The sequence below is a fragment of the Cyrtonyx montezumae genome, unplaced genomic scaffold, assembly GCF_038088225.1.
Source record: "Cyrtonyx montezumae isolate F1298 unplaced genomic scaffold, pur_monq_1.0 scaffold_4, whole genome shotgun sequence".
Classification (NCBI taxonomy): Eukaryota; Metazoa; Chordata; class Aves; order Galliformes; family Odontophoridae; genus Cyrtonyx; species Cyrtonyx montezumae.
Window position 1 is genome coordinate 3,087,747 of NW_027072045.1, and position 8,396 is coordinate 3,096,142.

At 53.4% G+C, this 8,396-nt stretch overlaps 1 long non-coding RNA gene across 2 annotated transcripts; it reads left to right on the forward strand.

Moving 5' to 3' along the window:
- LOC136055263 (uncharacterized) lies at nt 1–6,450 on the forward strand. Of its 2 annotated transcripts, none has more exons than XR_010622821.1 (3): nt 1–118; nt 4,799–5,247; nt 6,256–6,450. It is a non-coding gene; the product is annotated as an uncharacterized LOC136055263 (long non-coding RNA). The 2 variants fall into 2 exon arrangements; XR_010622822.1 differs by having other exon boundaries at nt 7–118; nt 4,940–5,247.
- Nucleotides 6,451–8,396: the final 1,946 nt, after the last annotated feature.

The following is an 8,396-nucleotide window of genomic DNA, read 5'->3' on the forward strand; positions in this document are numbered from 1 at the left end:
TCCTCCTCCTCCTCCTCCGCCCTCCCCGCCCGCAGCACGGCGGCGGCGGCAGGAGGCAGGGAGCGCGGCTCGGAGCGGTGTCCACAGCCGGCCCCGGCCGGGCCGCGCCGCCACCACGGTAAGAGCCGGGGCCGCGCCGGGAGGGACCGCGCCGCGCCGTGCCGTGCCGTGCCGTACCGTGAGGTGTACCGTGCTGCACCGTGCCGTGCCGTGCTGTCAGCCCCGGGGGGGGTGGACAAAGGGCTGCGGGAGCTCAGCCCCGGTGGGGGCGGTTCGTTGTCGCGAGTTTCGCGTCCCCCGAGCGAGCGTTCAACACCCAACCCCCCCCCAACCCCCCGCCTTCCCGACACGTGCTTTGCTCTCTGCGGGACCCGAGCGATGCTCCGGTGCGGTGTCGTTGCGGGGCTGTGCGCGGGGTGCCGGGCCTCGGGTGGCAGCGCACCCAGCCCCGAGGAAACGAGCCGAGTTCAAACTGAGCGTGGAGCGGACGCGCCCGCTTTCCTTATCCATCCCCGAAGCGCCTTTTGACAGCTTACAGCTACCCGCGTAGCCCCGAGCCGGGCGGGCGGTGCGAAGCATCCCTCCCGTGTCCCCGGGCCCCGCACCGCCGCTCCGGGCTCCGTCCTATCCGGGCTGGACGAGGACGAGGACGGCCGGGTCGGGGCGGAGTGCTGCCCCGTCCGAAACGTTCCTCCGCCTGTAAACGCGGGGGGGAATCCGTGAAGAGCATCCGTGGGTGAGATCGGGGTTCTCGTGCAGACTCCGGAGCGCGCTGAGGCTGAGGAGCAAGTGTGGGTACGTGGACGAATAACTGTGTGCGTAAATACGCAGATAGGTAAATGCAGTTATGGGATTTATATTTCTCCTTATTTATTTATTTTTTTTCAAGTAATATCGGGTTTGGCTTTTTCTTGCTCGTCGTTGGGATAGATGTGATGTCTTCTTTCCTTGTAAAATCTCAGCTAAAGGAGAGGACACCCCAGGCTGAGAAGTGTGGGGTGGGTGTGTTCCTTCTCCCCACCCTCCACCCCCAAATTGCAGGGCTGGCAGGAGCTGGAAGCGCTCCTAATGAGCGCTAATTGGCAGCAGAGCAGGGATGCTTGCAGCCCTGGGAAAGCCCAGCCCACGAGAGGAGGGGGTTTTCCACGGCTATGGTCTCAGAGCTCCTTTGGTGGGGTCTGAAAGCCCATGACACTCCTCCCCAGCACCCAGCTATGCAGGCAGGAGGGAAGCCCTGCCCCAGCCCCCCCAGATTCGGGTGAATTCCAGCACAGGCAGTGAATGGTGATTGCAGGCTGCACTTCTTAGCATGGGTATGAAGTGACCTGTGCGTTACAAGTCCTGCAGGCGGAGAGATGCTATCAGGTGTTGCAGAGAGACACCTAATCCCCTCCTCCGGTGCCATTTTTCACCCTTTTCTTCCATCCTTTGATGCTCTCCATGTTCCCAAACCCATAGTGGGGTCGGTGATGGGGTGCAGCCCTGTGCCTGCACTGCCTTGTTGGGGTTTGTGCTGCTTGGCCCCGGACCTCTGGCTGCGTGCTCTGTCAGCATGCTGTGTTTATGAGAAAGGACTTTGCTTTTCCAAGGTCACACTCCAGGCCCACAGTCACAGCCCAGCTGCCGGTGCCCGGCCGTTTGTTCAGCCAGCAGTGCAGAACGTGGCTCTGGGGCAGTGACCAGACATCCCTGGGCTGTTTTGTTTCTCTAGATCTGATGGGCTGGCTGCCTTTGGAGGGACCCACTTCCCCAGACAGGGGTTGTCCCGCTGCTGCAGGCTCTGATAGCACAGGCTGGGGACACAGATCTTCCATCATCAGCCTGTACCGAAAATTAAGAAGTAGCACGTCATTAATTAACTGATGCACAGAATTGCTCTTGGCTTTTTGTGGAGCCCCTAAGGTTTGATAGGCTGGATTCACACCGTATAGAATTGTCAACATTGGAAAAGCCCTCAGAGGTCCCCAAGCACAACCCATCCCACCGTGCCCACGTCCCTCAGTGCCACATCCCCACGGTTCTGGAACACCTCCAGGGACAGATATGCAAAATAAGTGAGATTTGGTGCATTAGGGCTTTCGATTGACACTGCATGGCAATGAACTTCTGCCAGAGCCAGTGTGCTGGGTGGTGAAGGCATCGTGGTTAATGAAGACATGCAGCTCCCAATGGCTTTGTTTGGGCACCGAGGCACCCACGCTCCCACTTCCACACAGGATGTGCTGTTGGTAGAAAACTGCTTTTCCCCTGCAGGTCTTACACGAGTCGTTGGCTTTGAGAAGGGGTGGGGAAGGGCTGCTCTGTGCTGCTCCTCCCCACCGTTGGGATGAGTCAAACGTTGCAAGCTTGGCTGGAAGTCCCCGGCTCTTTGTGAGGCTGCTGATGCCGTGGGAGCTGTGGTGTGGCCCCGTGAAGGCTGGAGGTGTAAATTATTTGGAGCCAGTGTTTAAGAAAGCTCTATATTTAGTGCCTGCTGCTTAACATCACCCTGGCTTGCTGCTGGCGACAGGCATGGCCATCGTTCTGCATTCTCCTGCATAGAGCACTCAAATATCCATTGAGTGTCCCTTTTCTGCATCATTGCTCATGTCCCTCCTCCTGTGAGGGGGGCGTTTTAGTATTCCCATTGTCTAAGCCTCCTGTATTTTATTTCCTACCCCTCTGCTAACGGCCAGTTTGTTTCTCCATGCACTTCTGCTCCCATTTCTGTTGTTGATGGCAGGAGGAGCATCTTACCCCAAAAAGAAAGAGAGCAGAGGAGAGGATGAAGGAAAGGGGTTAGCACAGAAAGCCTGAAAATGTCAAGAAAACATCTCCCAAAAGTCAGAACTTAACGTTCAGTTTCAGTCCCGTGCATTTGAAGGTGGAGGTGTGATGCTGGGGACTGTGCCACGGTTTCCATACTCCAGGAGCCATTAGTCCCTTTGCTCAGGGGTGTAGCAGCACACATTTCTCCATGATATGCCCCATTTGAACCCGGCAACCATTGCCATTTGTGTGCTGGCAAAACTCCTGGCCCAGTGCCTTCGTACCAGCTGGGAAGCCAACACGGTCAGACCCCAGCATGGCATTTGGGGAGGGGGCTGAGTGGTCCCTGTCACCACCGGCCCTTGGGGCACAGGGGCATTGCCTTTCCTTCTGATTTATGCATGTAGGATTGGGGGAAAGGGGGTGTGTGAAGAGCGTCCAGCTGCTGGAGACTCCAGGAGGAAAAATGAATATATATTTTTTCCCTTTACTGCGTGTTCACGCTGTCGTAAATGACTTGGCACGTGGTGGGAGGGGAGCAGCACCCGTCCCGTTGGCTGGCGTTGGTGCCAGCTCAAACACTGCCAGACGTGGCTTTCCTTTCCATTTGCTGCTGGGCTGTTTTTTCTATTTCCTCAAAGACAGGCAGAGGGATTGGGGCTTCTGTAGTGCCAGCAGTAGTAGGGAGCATCCCACCCAACATCACTCCCCATCCAGCAGGACCGTGCAGGGAGCCGGAGCTACGCCAGGTTTGGGCTGTACGTGCTGCTGACACCTTATGGGAACTGAACGTGTGCTGGAGTTACAGATGGGTATTATTCCAGCTTTGTGAATGTCTCCCTGAGATACTAAAAACGCCGGCTGGACCCCAAGTCCCAGCTCTCATGAATGGCTCCCTGGAAATGCTGTTGGGAGCGTTCAGGTGCTGCTTGGCTTTGATGAAATGAGTGAATGCCACGAGTGGGTGTTTGCTTGGCCTCCTGCCTCCTACAGAAAGGCTCTCTTCGAGGGATGGCAAAGCATCCAGCCCCATTCCCCATCATAAAACGTGACCATTCTGCCATTACTTGGTGGTAGGAAGCACTCAAGGTTGCACATTAATAGGGGTGCCCTGTGCTCATGGATCTGCCCACGGGAATGGGTGACCCCAGCAGAGCCTGGCTCCCAGGGGAGAGCCCAGCCCTGCCCAGGGAGGTTGTGGGTACCCCACTCCTGGAGGTGTTTGAGGCCAGGCTGGATGGGACCCTGGACAACCTGATCTAGTGCCTGATTTAATGATTGACAGCCGTGCCCACAGCGAGGAGTTGGAACTGGATGATCTTTGTGGTCCCTTCCAACCCAAGCTGTCCTATGACTCTTCCTTCTGGACACAGCAGAGCTGTGGGATGCACTCCCCACATGGGCTCCTTGGCATCCCGCACATGCAGGAGCCGTCTTCTGCTAACAGATTGTGGTGTATTTAATGAACCCGAGTTAAAAAACAAGAAATCCGAAGGCTGAGGGGCAATGCAAGTTTGCTGTTCGGTCTGCCAAATGCACACTAATTCAGACAACTCGCAGATGTTTGGCTCCCCGTGCGTTAAGGAGATTTATGTAAGATGCAGGGCTGGGAAATTCATTCCCAGCGTGCCGGAGAGGCGAGCTGGCAGCGGCCGCGTGCGGGCGAATCTTTCCTGGCCCCCTTCCCTTGTCCGTTTCTTGCCACCAACATTTCACTGCAACGTGCCCGCTGGTTGCTGGGAGGATGGGTGAAGGTTCATCTTCCAGGAGCCATTGAGCTCTGTGAAAGCTTTTTCCCAGCTGAGGAATGTTGTCCCAGATACTGCGTGAGGGCAGAGGAACAATGGCCCGATGGGGACCTGGTGAGGTGTGACTGCAGCAGTGGCATCGCTGGCCCTGGGGTTCTTTCTGCCTTGTGAGCTGGGCGTGGGTGATGCACGTTGTTGGCACAGAGTCTGCCAGCTGAAAGCATCCCAAACCCTGAAAATATTGTCTGCCTGATTGAATTTTTGGAATATCCTGAGTGATCGTTTTTTTTTTTCTGCTGGAGGCTCTGCAGTCTGAGAGCTTTTACCAGTAAGAATGAAGTGGGAGGAGAAGATCTCAGAAAGTCTGGCTGTTCTCCCTCCGTCATTGTGTGTACATCCGGTATTTCCCTGCTTTAAATCCAGACATTTCCCTGGTTCTTCAGGGGCCACCAGACTCAATCAGTTCTCCAGCTCAGCCTTGAAAAAGGGAGAAATCTGCCTTGCTGAAGGTACCCAAGTCTGAGAATGATGCTGGTGTTCCAAGATTCCCTACAAGACCCCGCGAGATGCCCAAGCTGTCTCCAGCACTTGGCCATGCTATGGCTCTTTGGTTGCCACCAACGTGTTGCAGTTGATGCTGAAACCCAAGGGCTCTGGAGGAAGCAAAACAGAGCTGGCTGAGAACCATGGAGGTTTTTCATCCCAGAGCTTTGACATCTGGCTGTAAGTAGGTGGACGTCGTGCTGCAGAGGTAGGTATTGAGATGGATTTTCTTGCTGCCTGAAATGGTTCATGCTTGAGAAGTGGGTCTGTAAAAATGGCATGGTGAGGCCCTGGTTACTGGCTCTGACCCAGATGTTTCAGGTTGGATATGGGAAAACAGTGTGAGGAGGAAACAAGAAGTGGTTTATTTGTTTCTATTTACTAGAGCAGTGTACTCCAAGCAGTAATTAAAAGTAAACCTGGGCTCTGCTGCCTTGTTCAGCATCCCTGGTTGTTAAGGCTAAGCGGCTAAAGCAGTTCTCAGTTCAGCAATTCCTCAACTTTTGGGAGCGTGGCCAACACTCACAGTGTCTCACAGACCATTGCAAATTCTTGTCATAAATCTCACAATTGGAAAAATACAGACATCGAAAGGTGAGCTGGTTCTTCGGACTGGGAGGCTGGGCTGTGGTGCTGCTTCAGCTGCTCTTCTCCAGAGACTCCAGCTCCCTGGGCTCACTAGGAAATACTGCTCAGAATAAGAAGCAGACCCCTACTAAGCAATTAGGCAATGGTACAAGGTTTTTCTCAAAGAGAATGTGCCATTTTTACAGTCCCTTTTCTGATTCAAATCATCATAGAATGTAATTATAGGATCCTAGGATGGCTTGGGTTGGAAGGGCCCTCAGGGATCATCCTGTTCCAGCACCCTGGGCTGCCAGCCCCTAAATCAGGCACCAGCTCAGGATGCCCATGGCCCCATCCAGCCTGGCCTTGGGCACCTCCAGGGATGGAACATCCTTTAGAGGCTATGTCTAAATGGCCCATGTGGCACCATCCAGAATTATCTGGTGGTATTTCTTGCCAGAGTGGCTGAGACCTGGGGATGGCTCCTCTTGCTTTTAATTGCTGTCATGCACAAGATCCATGCAGCAGACTGAACCCCATGCAGTCACTGTGTGCATCCTGCTGCCCCGATGTGCCAGCAGTCCCCTGTTTTGCACCTCATGTTTGCTCTTGGCAATGACTAATTTTGCTCTCTTCTTTTCCTTTTCAGTTGCCAGGGAGGAAAAGGCAAAGTCACAGCCAGCGCCGCTTTCTTCGAGCTGAGATGTTGAGACAAAGCACCTCTGACCCTGCCCTGTCCTTTCTCTCCATCCCTTTCCGCCATTTGTTTGTGAGGGAGTCTTTCCCCTGCCACTCCTATTCCAGAAGAGCAAGGGGGCAATAAAACTGCTGCTTCTTTACTCAACTAGATGGTGTGCAGTGTTCCTTAATCGCTGATTTTTTGGGGGTGAGCACTCAGATTTTGGGTTCTCCCTGATGGATGCGTGGCTCTGGGCTCGAGACACTGGGACTCGATGTGCTTTTGGTGTCACTTTGAAGCAGGGTCAGATGGAAGGAGACTTCTTATTTGCTGAGCAATGTGTTTATGGTGTTGGGCAGTGCCCTGGTACTTCTGGAGCTCCTGGTTGGGAGGGTCCACCGTGGGCCATGTTGATGGACCAGGTTGTGCACGGTCGTGGCCAAGAGTTGGACTGCGTGGTCCTCGTGGGGTCACTTCCAGCTTGGGATATTCTGTGATCCTCTGGTTTATGGTGGCTCAAGGTCGGGTTTTGTGCTCCTAACGTGGCTCCTTGAGATGGGCACTGCCGTGGTGATCTTCCTGGTTATGTCTGTCTTCCTTTTCAGGTGTTCCATTGCGGACAGGGGTATTTATTCATGTTTATTGGAGGCTTTAATCTCATAAATAAAATCAGTGTTCCCTAATGATACAGAGCAGTGAGTCTGGTGAGGAAGTGAGCCCGCACCTGGCTCTGTGCAAATATTAACCTGTGAGGATGTCTTCCAAATGTGCAACACAATGAATCTACACGTTGAAAATGCACCTCTTGGTATTATTTGAAGTGCAGACGTGGAGCCCTGAGATACCTGACATACCATTCTTGTTGTAAAAGGACAAGGGAAAATGGTTTCAAACTAAAAAAGAGGGGAGATTTAGGCTAGATATAAGGAGGAAGGATTTTATGATAGGAGTGTGAAGCCATGGCACAGGTTGCCCAGAGAGGTGACAGTGCCCTTCCCTGCAGACCCCCAAGGTCAGGGGATGGGCTCTGAGCACTGATGGAGCTGTGGGTGTCCGTGTCATTGCAGAGGATGAAACCAGATGGACATTAGAGGTCCCTTCCAACTCAGATGGTCCGATGGTTGTGGCCATAGCTCTGGTGTTGGCATTACTTTCCCAGTCCATGGATGAAAGTTCAGTCCTCTGACTTGGATGTGTTGCAGTTTGGGCTAAGAAGAGTCTTGCCCTCTTCTCACTGGCAGTAAGGGTGTGGTAAGGACAGGAGGCTTTGAGGATGAGAAACAGAGATTCATGGTTTGAGCAACTCTAAGAACAGAAAGGGAGCTAAGTATTGTGACGGCAGTCACCACAGTAATAGCGTGAAATGCTAAAAATGTATAGGTTTCATTCCCTCCAGCTGGTATTAAATCTAAGTAGTAGTAAATCTAAGACACAAATAGTGCCAGCAGCTCTCCATTCATTCACAGAGCAAGTGGGGGCATTGCTGGGGGGGGTTGGGGTGTGGGTGCCCCTTGCTGTGCTCTGCAATGCACTGCCCACTGGGAAGTGTACGTGGCAGTGGAGGAATGACGTGTGCAACAAGAACTGTTTGATGGTAGCAAGAGCAATTCAGCCTTACTTTGCAGAATGAGCCATAGGAAATTCTAGATCTGCTTTAAAGTCTCTCCTGCGACTGAGCTGCTAGATGAAATTAGTGATGTCTGTGTGCCCGTTGGGCAGATGTCTGTAGGTGGGGTGGTTGGAGATGCTCTCGCTGCAGTCCTGGCTGCAGAAGGGGATGCCAGGGCAACCCGTGAGCCCAAGGGGTTCGTGAAAGATTGAGTTTTCAGCCTTTTGGGGGGGGGGGGTTAATAAAGCTCCTGGATTGTGTCACACCATGGCCGTGGCCCAAGTCTAAACATAACCTTGACTGAAGGATGGAGATAGTTCCTTTATCTGATTGCAAATGAGGAAATACATTCCTTAAAATAATTAATGGTCCCTAAAGAGCATCTTTTTATTAGCATCTGTATGCGTGGAAAGCTCTGGTCCATAAATACCCGTCAGTTTCCTGCTCACAGCATGGCATTCATGGGGAGGTGTACCAGTGGGGCACTGTGGGGCACAGTGGG